Source organism: Triturus cristatus, chromosome 9 (assembly GCF_964204655.1).
Source record: "Triturus cristatus chromosome 9, aTriCri1.1, whole genome shotgun sequence".
NCBI lineage: Eukaryota > Metazoa > Chordata > Amphibia > Caudata > Salamandridae > Triturus > Triturus cristatus.
In genome coordinates this window covers 1,177,591,341-1,177,602,266 of record NC_140592.1, presented here as the reverse complement: position 1 = coordinate 1,177,602,266, position 10,926 = coordinate 1,177,591,341, and the positions used below count along the sequence as shown (strand labels likewise).

Below are 10,926 nucleotides of genomic sequence, written 5' to 3'. Positions count from 1 at the left end.
GCAAGACAGAGGGGTTGCAAAGTGGCCAGATTGTTTTTTTTTACATCCAAATATACCAGCATCACTTTACAGAGTTTGCCAGTGAAGTGCTACTTTCATTTTCTCGCCTTTCTTTGAAGAGCATTGTTGTTTCCAGGTTGGGAGAGTGTACCATTCCTGGAGGTACTGCAATACCTGGTTGATGGGTGGATTGGAAAACACAATGTGTACCATGGCTCTGTGTTTATGGATGTGGTCTTTTTATACCATACTGCTGACGTTTTGTAAGGATGTAAGCAATGGACAGTGAAACGGTTCCCTTCAGGGCCCTCTAGTCATGTCCATAACTTTTCAGGTGAAACCACTCGCTGATTTCTGAATAGTTAGTGAGAGATCGTTTAGGTAACCATGTTGTTTCTGCTTACATTTCACATGCTTTGCATTCCCTATGAGTGGTTGCTTTTTTTTTTTTTTTTTAGGCAGCATATTACTCTTATCAAGTGCATAATTTGAATTGAGCCACATCCAAGTGTTTATAGCGGGCACAATTAGGTTATAGCTGAAGGCAGTGCGAGTTTCTCTCAGTGGGCAAGTATGGTGTTCAGTGGGGATGTGGCACTATGGCCAGAGCTGTGGAATTTGGAACTGGGGAACCGGGTTCCGCATTCATGACCAGTCCACCACACCACTGCACTGAGGGAGCACATTCCCATGCTAGACCGTAGAAGGCCCCACTAGACCTTAGAAGGCTTGATGTCTTAGCACAAGCAGGTGTGCCCTAGTGGTGTCAATTGTGGGTTAACCTTGAAGGCCTGTCCACCACAATCCATACTGAAGTTCATCTCCAGTCTTGCGGGCAGGCCTACGAAGCAGCACACCCTAGAGCAACAGTGATCCAGTCGCTGTGACTGTCACTGAGGTCACATGAACCTTGAGCAGGTTAGGGCGATGCAAACGGTGTGACCTCACTGCGTACCTATTTCGGGTGGGTGTTTGCATTGTGCGGAGGGGATTACCAGGTAATTATTCACGCAGCTCTCTGATGGATGTCACATGAGGTAAAATACTGCAATAAATGGCAGCCACTCTGAAAACAAGAGAAAACGTTATGTTACATGAGGCAATGGTGGTAATTGTGCATGTATCAAAAGCAAACAAAATACAAGAGGTAGCAAACAATACGTTACAAGAGGAAAAGTGACATGTGTGCAAGTTACAAAAGAGTACAAAGTACAAGTAGAGGTATAAAAGTGCAATAAATGGCAGACACTCAAAACACAGGAACACACTGGGAAGGCACTTCTACGGGCATGGAGAACAGAATTTCCTATAATGTAAAGACTTCCTTCAGACAATAGAGAGGGTGTGAATTAAGTTTGGAAGTGTCTTTGCAGGAGGAGAACTTTGAGGTCAGTTTTGAAGGACTGGGAAGAGGGAGGGGGTGGTCCGGAGCTGAGGCTGAGTTCCAGATTCTCGCGGCGTTGCTTGTAAAAGATTGGGCCATCGATCTTTCCTTCTTGAAAGTGGGAGGTTCAAGTAATAAATGTTGCACAGTACGTGATGGTCTAGAGCATTATATGCATATGTGACAATAACGTTTTTTTCTCCTTTTTATTCTAGTCTAAAGCTTTTGATTCCTGATTCCAGTTTCGACAGTGGTTGTTCTGCAGTTTTGTGTAGTTGCATTGTTTTGGTAAGAATTTTTTGTTTGTTGTATTTACTCCAAATGAGTAATATTGTAATGTCTGAATGAATTTTTTTGTAAGTGATGACATAATGGCCGCATATTTAGTTAGTGGTTTGAGCATGAAATTCTTTGCAATGTGTTTTGCATAGTCTTATGTGTAATTGCTTTTCTCTTTATTTTTTAGTGGGATATTGTTGATCCATACTGTGTCTGTACAGAGTAGGTGGTGGTGAGTAGTTTAGCAGCCTCTGGCAAGTGAGTGGTATTGTTTTGGAGTATATATGAGTTTTTGATAAAGGTGCTTTTTGTTTATTACTTATTTTACAAAGTGTTAGTTGTTGTTGACTTGTTTGATTATTAGTAAGCAATATGGCTAGCCGTAGAATGACTGCTCAACAGGTGGTTGGTATACTTCTTGAATCTTCCTCTGAACATGATTATGAGACTGACAGTGCGTCTGAGGGAGAGGAGGGAGGGGAAGATTCTGGCAGTGAGTTTTCTCTCAACATGGAATCATCAGATGATGAAGGTACTCTCAGTGCAGATGAAGGTACTCTTGGTGTGGATGAAGCAACTCTCAGTGAGTATGAAGTGCCTGTCTTAGAGGAGGAAACTGCTGTGCCGATGGTGCAAGAGGCATCTGGATTGCAGTCTAAGGCTGCTAGGCTTCCTACTGGAAGTGCTGGACTTTGGGTTGATCCAAACATGGTGCAGCCGGTGTTGCCTGCCTCTAGCGGTGATGCAGGGTGTACAGTGGATTGTGAACACTTTTTGCCTATACAGTTTTTTCTGTTGTTAATGGATGATGTATTATTGACCCCCCAGGTTGTCCGTCCACTTTTGGAGTTTCAGAGAAAATTGTGTGGGATCTTGCTAGAAGACTGTTTAACAGAGGCCACCATTTGTACCTTGATAACTTCTATACTGCTGTGCAATTATTTAAGGAATTGTATAAAGTGGACACTTTTGCATGTGGCACAATCTGCTCTAACCGTAAAGGTTATCCGAAAGAGCTTGTTTGCAAAAAACTTCAGAGGGGGCAGTGCAGTTCCTTGCGTAGTGATGAACTACTAGCTGTAAAATTTGTGGACAGGAGGGATGTGTACATGCTGACTATCATCCATGATGAGAGTACTTCACCTGTGGCTGTTTGGGGTCAGGTTGCTGAAGTGCGCAAACCTGTGTGCATTCTAGACTACAATAAGCACATGGGTGGTGTTGACAGAGTAGATCAGAGGTTGGAACCTTACTCTGCTATTTGGAAGGCTTATGTTTGCTATAAGAAGTTGGCCATCCATTTCTTCGAATTAGCAAATTTCAATGCTTTTATTGTGTTCAAGGAGTGTTCTCCTGCGTCAAACTTGACATTTCTTCAGTTTCAGCACTCTGTGATAGCTAGCCTTGTTGTTGTGGAACATGCAAGTGTTCCTAGATTTGGAGTGGTGGAGGATTTGGTTCGATTGAAAGATCGCCACTTTCCTGATTTCATCCCTCCCACACTGGCAAAAGATTTTCCCACTAGGAGATTCAGAGTCTGTTGGCGAAGAGGTACGCGGAAGGAGATTCGTATGTACTGCCCCGACTGTCCTTCTAAACCTAGGCTGTGTGTCCCTGCTTGTTTTAGAGCATACCACACGCAAAATAATTTTTGGGAGCATTCATGAGTGGTAAAGTGAACTGCCTGGTCTGTATTCTTTGAAAAATTTGATTCTGTTTCAAGGTTGGCGTTAGTGCAATGTATTTAGTTTCTGATTTTGTGTTTGTAGATTTGTATCGATTTGCGATTTGTTTGTGTTTTTATTTTTGTCTAAAAAAAATCCTAAATGTGTTGGCGGTGTGTGTGGACTGGCACTTGGTTGGCGGTGTGCATGGAATGGTGCTTGGCTGGCAGTGTGTGAGTAGTGACTAGCTGCTGGTCACTACACACACTGCTAGCTGAGTGCCACTCCACGCAATCCATCAGCTTGTATAGTTGCTGTGTCAGGAATGTGGGTGTGTGAAAGTGATGGGCCCTTGAATGGCGCTGTGTGCTGGTGTGAGTTTTGTTATGTGATGGGCCCGCGGCTGGCGGTGTGAATGGTTTTGTATGTCTCACACGTATGAAAGGTGTATGAATGGCCTGTAAAGAGGTTGGTGCCTTGTCGTGGCTTTACAGCTCACGAGCTGTGAGTCAATGGTTCAGTTTCTCGCCCTTTCAATTATTAACAGTGCATTTCATTTTTGTGAAATCACTTGCTAATACAATTGTATATACTGAACCATCACTCACCCTCGTGCCAAATCCAACCAGTATGTGTGTGCGATTGAGGAATAGATGGCTGCGCAGTAATATTTGCCTTTGTGAAGCAGGGTGTACCTTGTCCCTTTTGTGAATTTTGTAATGTGTTGTTTTTGTGCCTGGTGGTGCGAATATTCTTGTGTGTATCACGTATGAAAGGTGTGTGAATGGCCTGTAAAGCGGTTGGTGCCTTGTCGTGGCTTTACAGCTCATGAGCTGCGAGTCATTGGTTCAGTTTTTTCTCCATTTAATTATTGACAGTGCATTTCATTTTTGTGAAATCTCTTGTTAATAAAATTTAATATACTGAACCATCACTCGCCCTCGTGCCAAATCCAACCAGTATGTGTGTGCGTTTGAGGAATAGATGGCTGTTCAGGAATCTTTGTCTTTTTAGTTTTTCTGCCAAGGTGTATGTTCCATGTAAGAATAACCCACCAACTGTAGATATTGTCGTAAACCCACGGGAGTTCATGGTGATGTCTCTCTTGTGAATTCCAAAAAGTTATTTTATCCACAATGTCCTGCAAACCTCAAAATGTCTGTCACATTTTCCTTGCAATATTGTGCCGAAATTCTCACGCTGTAGAAACAAACAATGTCAAAACAATCTGGTTTTGCAAGGGGGTCAACTGTCTTTTTAGCCTGTGCTCGGTGGCCATCTAGGGAAACCTACCAAACCCATACATGTCTGAAAACTAGACACCCGGGGGCTTCCAGGGAGGTATGGCTTGCGTGGATCCCCCAACGTTTCCTTACCCAGAATCCCCTGCAAACCTCAATTTTAGCTGAAAAAATTACTTTTTTCACACATTTTTGTGTGGGAAAGTTGTGGCATCACCGGGCTCACTCAAATTTCCCACCACCCAGCGTTCCCCTGGGTCTCCCGGTAAAAATGGTGCCTCACTTGTGTGGGAGGCCCAAGTACCCGCGACAGGCAAGGGCCCAAAACATAGTGAGGTGACTTCAAATGGATGTATGACGATACATCGCGGACATTGACATCGCGTGCGGTAACCACGCCGCCAATACATCGCGGCAACCAGCACATCGGCATTTTTAAATCCGTGCGCCGTTGCAACGCGAGTGCGTTGCGGCCTATAGGCAAGTGCGATACATCGCCAATGTTAACATTGGACGTCGTAACATCGCGCCACCCCACCTCCCCCCTTAACCCTGACGGCAATACTTTTATTTCTATTCCCCTTTTTTACATTTTTTTGGGCTGTGTATTTATTCCCACAAAATACGTACATTTATGTAGTAGAAAGGTGAGTTCAAGTGTAAATAGTATAAATGTTAAATATAATATGAAATGTGACTCATGCTGACCAAGCCCTGCATGCTTTTCAGAGGCATTGAGATTTCCAAACAGACAAGTCCGACTCTGTAGTGTTGGAATTGTATCATATTATCACAGCCAATATATCTGCCTACAGATATGTTGTTCCCATAACATTGACTCCTGAAGCATCGACCCATAATATTGACTCCTGACACATCATCACAGCATATTTAAAAATAATAAGTACATCTGCCCTTCACTTGACAATATTTTGGGAGTTGATGTTATGGTCCCAATAAAACTGTAGATTGATACTGTGGCAGTCAATAATGAAACATACGACCAGGCCTTTAAGTGGGCCGGGTCCTGCCGGTGCTCAGCACCGGCAGTTCTAAAAAAATTGGTGTTGAGACCGGTCCCTATCGGGCTCTACATTTTTGCACTCAACCTCGGGGTGAAAAAAAGAAAAATCTTAACTCTGCAGCATGACCACCCTGCACTGCTTTTGAGGTCACTTCAAAAAGACTCGTTAACGTTTTTGTTCACTGTCTCGTCATTTCAGACCTGAAGGATTTTCATATTATATACAACGAAGCCGTAGTTGTTTCTTATGCAAATAACAACCATTGACAAAGTCAATAGTCTTGGCTTGTAGGTGTAATGTGTAAGCAATGACAGACGCAGCAAAATACCAGTCGGGCAGTACACTTTGCTAAGCACAGATTTTGAGCTTATGTGGTTTTAAGCCACGCCCTTAACTACATTGGCCACGCCCCTTTGAGAGACCCTTCCAGTTTTTTCATCCCACTTAAAGCCCTGCATACGACCACTCCTTCAGAGGAGACAAACTCTCTCTCAACCTTCCTTCCACCCTCGCAGTCGAGCACAGCGCGCATCTTTACCCTATAATACAAAAAGAGGAGAGTGCAAACATGAGATCACTGGACAATATCTGCAAGATCAACTCAAATATTATCTCAGATCTATTTCTGTCTGATGACTAAAACTGTGTAGGTACAGAACATTCTGTGCCGCATCCCACACTGTAGATGGTTTCGTCTGACAGCGGAGGAAAGTTAGGGAACAAGTTTTCACTGTGTCTGCTTTGGTGTGCATTCCTCTAATTGTCATAAACTGCTCTCCCATCATCTCAGAGGAAATGAGCTACTAGGAAATACTAGTTTAACAAACGGATGGGACTGGTGGGAAGCAGGAATGTCTAATCTCCTTCCATGATATGGGATTGAAGTCACAATTTATGTTTTGTCTGTGCCTCTCAGAATACGAATACTTTGCCCAGCACCCAACGCTGAATTACCTCTATGGGTCGACGGAAGGGAGAGTGGAATTACGGTATTGCAGAGCGCCTGCGCAAATGTTTTCCTACACACACCAGAGAGAGGGGCCTGGATGAACGGGCACTTGAGCAACGCTGTGGATACCATTGGTTACCAGGGCAGAGGGAAGTCCTACAAGCCGCCATTTGTGCGCAACGTGTCTTCCGCCACGATCTTTCTTGGGGGTGTTTTTTTTTGGTGCTGGGGGCTCACATCCATCCATCCACCCATTCACCCATCCATCCATCCATCCATCCAGCACCCTGTCGCAATCTGAGCATCCATCCATCCACCCATTCACCCATCCATCCATCCAGCACCCTGTCGCAATCTGAACATCCACCACCCACCCATTCATCCACCCATGATGCATTTACCCATCCATCCATCCACCATGCCCCCATTTACCCATCCATCCACCCACTCACCCATCCATCCACCACCCTGTCTCAATTTTACACATCCACCCATCCATCCATCCACCACCCATCCATTCATACATCCATGCCCCCCTAATCTCCTTCCATGATATGGGATTGAAGTCACAATTTATGTTTTGTCTGTGCCTCTCAGAATACGAATACTTTGCCCAGCACCCAACGCTGAATTACCTCTATGGGTCGACGGAAGGGAGAGTGGAATTACGGTATTGCAGAGCGCCTGCGCAAATGTTTTCCTACACACACCAGAGACAGAGGGGCCTGGATGAACGGGCACTTGAGCAACGCTGTGGATACCATTGGTTACCAGGGCAGAGGGAAGTCGTACAAGCCGCCATTTGTGCGCCAACGTGTCTTCCGCCACGATCTTTCTTGGGGGTGTTTTTTTTGGGGGGGGGGCTCGCATCCATCCATCCACCCATTCACCCATCCATCCATCCATCCAGCACACTGTCGCAATGTGAGCATCCATCCATCCACCCATTCACCCATCCATCCATCCATCCATCCATCCAGCACCCTGTCGCAATCTGAGCATCCACCACCCACCCATTCATCCACCCATGATGCATTTACCCATCCATCCATCCACCATGCCCCCATTTACCCATCCATCCACCCACTCACCCATCCATCCATCCACCACCCTGTCGCACTTTTACACATCCACCCATCCATCCATCCACCACCCATCCATTCATACATCCATGCCCCCCTCCATCCATCCATCCATCCACCCATTCACCCATCCATCCATCCATCCAGCACCCTGTCGCAATTTGACCATCCACCACCCATCCATCCATGCCCCTATCCACCCACCCACCCATCCAGCCACCCACCCATCCCCCCACCCAAAATTGCCATGGGTGGGGGTTGAATGGCCCGTACAAGCCGCCATTTGTGCGCCAACGTGTCTTCCGTCACCGAGTTTGCCGTAGCATGACGATGTTTCTTGGGCGTCTTTTTTTCCCTTCAATGGCGCTTGTGGGGGGGTGGGGGTGGGTGCGGGTGGGGGGCCTATTATGCGTTTGCCAATGTTGTCCTTGAATGGTGTTTTTTGGGGCGTGTGGGGGGCCTCTTAGGCCTCTTATAATGGTAAAATGGTAAAAGGTTGGAGGTGGGGGTGGGTGGGCGTTTTGAATGTGTGTGCGGACATTACACGTCACCGAAATAAATGTGCACGCGATGTAAATCCCTGTGGGGGGTCCGTTTTTAAGGTGCAAAGTAAATGTGCCCTTTTTAACCCTGTGTAAATGCGCCCGCGATGTAAAACCCTGCGGTGTTAAGGCTCCCGCGATGTTAAACCCACGTTGCAAACGTCACCGAAGTAAATGTGCCCGCGATGTAAAACCCTGCTATGTTAAGCCTCCCATGATGTTAAACCCGCGTTGCGATGGCAGCGCGTGAATACAGAGTCGTTGTAATGGGTATTTCCCCTTCAAATTTGCCTATCTCAAAACCACCTGGTTTTGCAAGGGGGTCACCTGGGTTATCTTGCATGAGGGAAACTATTTCCTTGAGTTATGGCTAGGTTGCGTATAGCATCTATTAACATCTGTGGCCTGAATGATAAGGCTAAAAGAAGGAGGGTACATGAAGAGTTTCGTTATTTAAAAGCAGACCTGTATTGCCTTCAAGAAACACATGTTGCTAGAGAAGATAGGGCCCTGCTGAACACTGTAGGCTTAAAGGTTATCTGCCATACAACACAATAAACTAGGACCAGGGGGGTAGCTATTTTAGTGAAAGGCACCTCAACTACTCCAGGCCGCAGCGCGGTCGACAAACTGGGTAGATGGGTGATACAGGAATGCAAGGCCGGCAGTGGCTCTTTTACACTATGTGTAATATATGCCCCAGTGTTAGATGATCCAAGCGTTTTTAATTACTTGGCTGTTGAACTACTAATGTGGCCTGGTCCTTTTGTTGTCTGTGGGGACCTTAATCTTAATGGGTCAAGAGGTGGGATTTGTGATATAGAAGGCAACTATGTTGGACGAAAGCCACAATCATTTTGTGCACTTGGGCACCTGCGTAAAGAGCTTGGTCTGGTAGATGTATGGCATGCCTTAACCCCTTCGCTGCCAGGCCTTTTTCACCCTCCTGTGCCAAGCCTTTTTTTTGGCTATTTGGGGTAGTGCGCGCTTAGGCCCCTCTAACTTTTTGACCACATTAGGTATCCACGCCAAATTTGCGTCCTTTTCTTCCAACATCATGGGGATTCTAAAGGTACTCAGGGTTTGTGGATTTCCCTGGAGGGGTCACAGAAATGAGCCAAAATACAGCAACATTTTGTTTTTTTCGGAAAAATTTGAAAAAACGGGCTGCAAATGAAAGCATCTGGGTTTTTCCCTGCAAATATTATCAAAAAAGGGTTTGTGGGGTTAAAATCACCATTTTCCCACCTTTTCGGGGATACCAGACTTTTGTCAGAAACCCAACATTTTTTACACAGTTTTGGCATTTTTCTGGGACATAGCCTATTTTTGCTATTTTGTGTGCTTTTGACCTCCTTCCAGTTAATGGCAGAAATGGGTACAAAAGCAATAATGGATCCTGGAAAGCTATACATTTCCGGGAAGAAGACAACATTCTGAATTCAGCAAGGGGTCATTTGTGTAGATCCATCAAGGTTTTTTTATAGAAACAAACAGTTAAATATAGGATAAATTGAAACTTAGTTGAAAAAAACAGCCTTTTGTGTCAACGTTTTCACCTGTAATTTCTTCTAATTATGACAACTCTTTGAAAGCAATATACCGTTGCTTCCGCTGGACATTACTGGTTGTGGGGATATATAGGACTTGTAGGTTCACAAAGAACCCTACGAGCCCAGAGCCAAAAACTGAGCAGCAACTTGCAATGGTTTTTTATTATGTACCGGGTATATAGTAATTATTCTGTAAAAATGTGTACATGGAAAAATTGGTATGAAAGACACCTATGTATTTCTGAAATGGGAACAAAATATAGAGTTTAGAAACAGTAGATATTTGCACATTTCTGAAATTGGGAATACTCATACTAGCATGAGAATTATCAGTCATTTTTTAGAATGACTTATTTTTTACACAATGTCTTTCCTTTGGAAGGCAGAAATGCATCAAAAGTCAATAGATAATAACAGTTCCTTTACAAATCTGAATTACCCTAAGTCTCCCAATAATAATGGTACCTCACTTGTGTGGGTAGGCATAGTGCCCGCGACAGGAAACGGCGCAAAACGCAACGTGGTCACAACTCAATATCGCAGTGAAAATTTACCCTTTTTTGGCAAAGTGCCTAGCTCTAGTTTTTTAACCCTAGCTCTGCGGGCACCTTAGGAAACCTAGCAAACCTATACATTTTTGAAAACTAGACACCCAGGGGAATCCAGGATGGGGTGACTTGACTGCCTCCCACCAGGGTCTGTTACCCAGAATCCCTTGCAAACCTAAAAAATTGTCAAAAAAACCACATTTTCCCCACATTTCTGTAGTGGAAAGTTCCGGAATCTGCGTGGATCCACAAATTTCCACGCACCCCGTGTTTCCCAAAGTCTTACGAGAAAAACGGTACCTCACTTGTGTGGGTCGGCCTAGGGCCCGCGACAGGAAATGGCGCAAAACGCAACGTGGTCACACCTCAATTTCGCAGTGAAGAATGACCCTTTTTTGGCAAAATGTCTAGCTGTAGTTTTTGAACCCTAGCTCTGCGGGCACCATGGGAAACTTGGAAAACCTATACATTTTTGAAAACTAGACACCCAGGGGAATCCAGGATGGGGTGACTTGACTGCCTCCCACCAGGGTCTGTTACGCAGAATCCCTTGCAAACCTAAAAAATTGTCCGAAAAAACAAATTTTCCCCACATTTCTGTGGTGGAAAGTTCCGGAATCAGCGCGGATCCACAAATTTCCACCCACCCCGCGTTCCCC

The 10,926-nt window shown here is 45.0% G+C and overlaps 1 long non-coding RNA gene across 1 annotated transcript in view; it reads right to left on the bottom strand.

The window, feature by feature from the left end:
• Nucleotides 1-1,011: 1,011 nt before the first annotated feature.
• LOC146799579 (uncharacterized) overlaps nt 1,012-10,926 on the bottom strand; it is a 75,604-nt gene continuing 65,689 nt past the window's right edge. The window contains exon 3 of the long non-coding RNA XR_014969283.1: nt 1,012-1,066. This is a non-coding gene — a long non-coding RNA (uncharacterized LOC146799579). The remainder of the gene's footprint in view (nt 1,067-10,926) is intronic.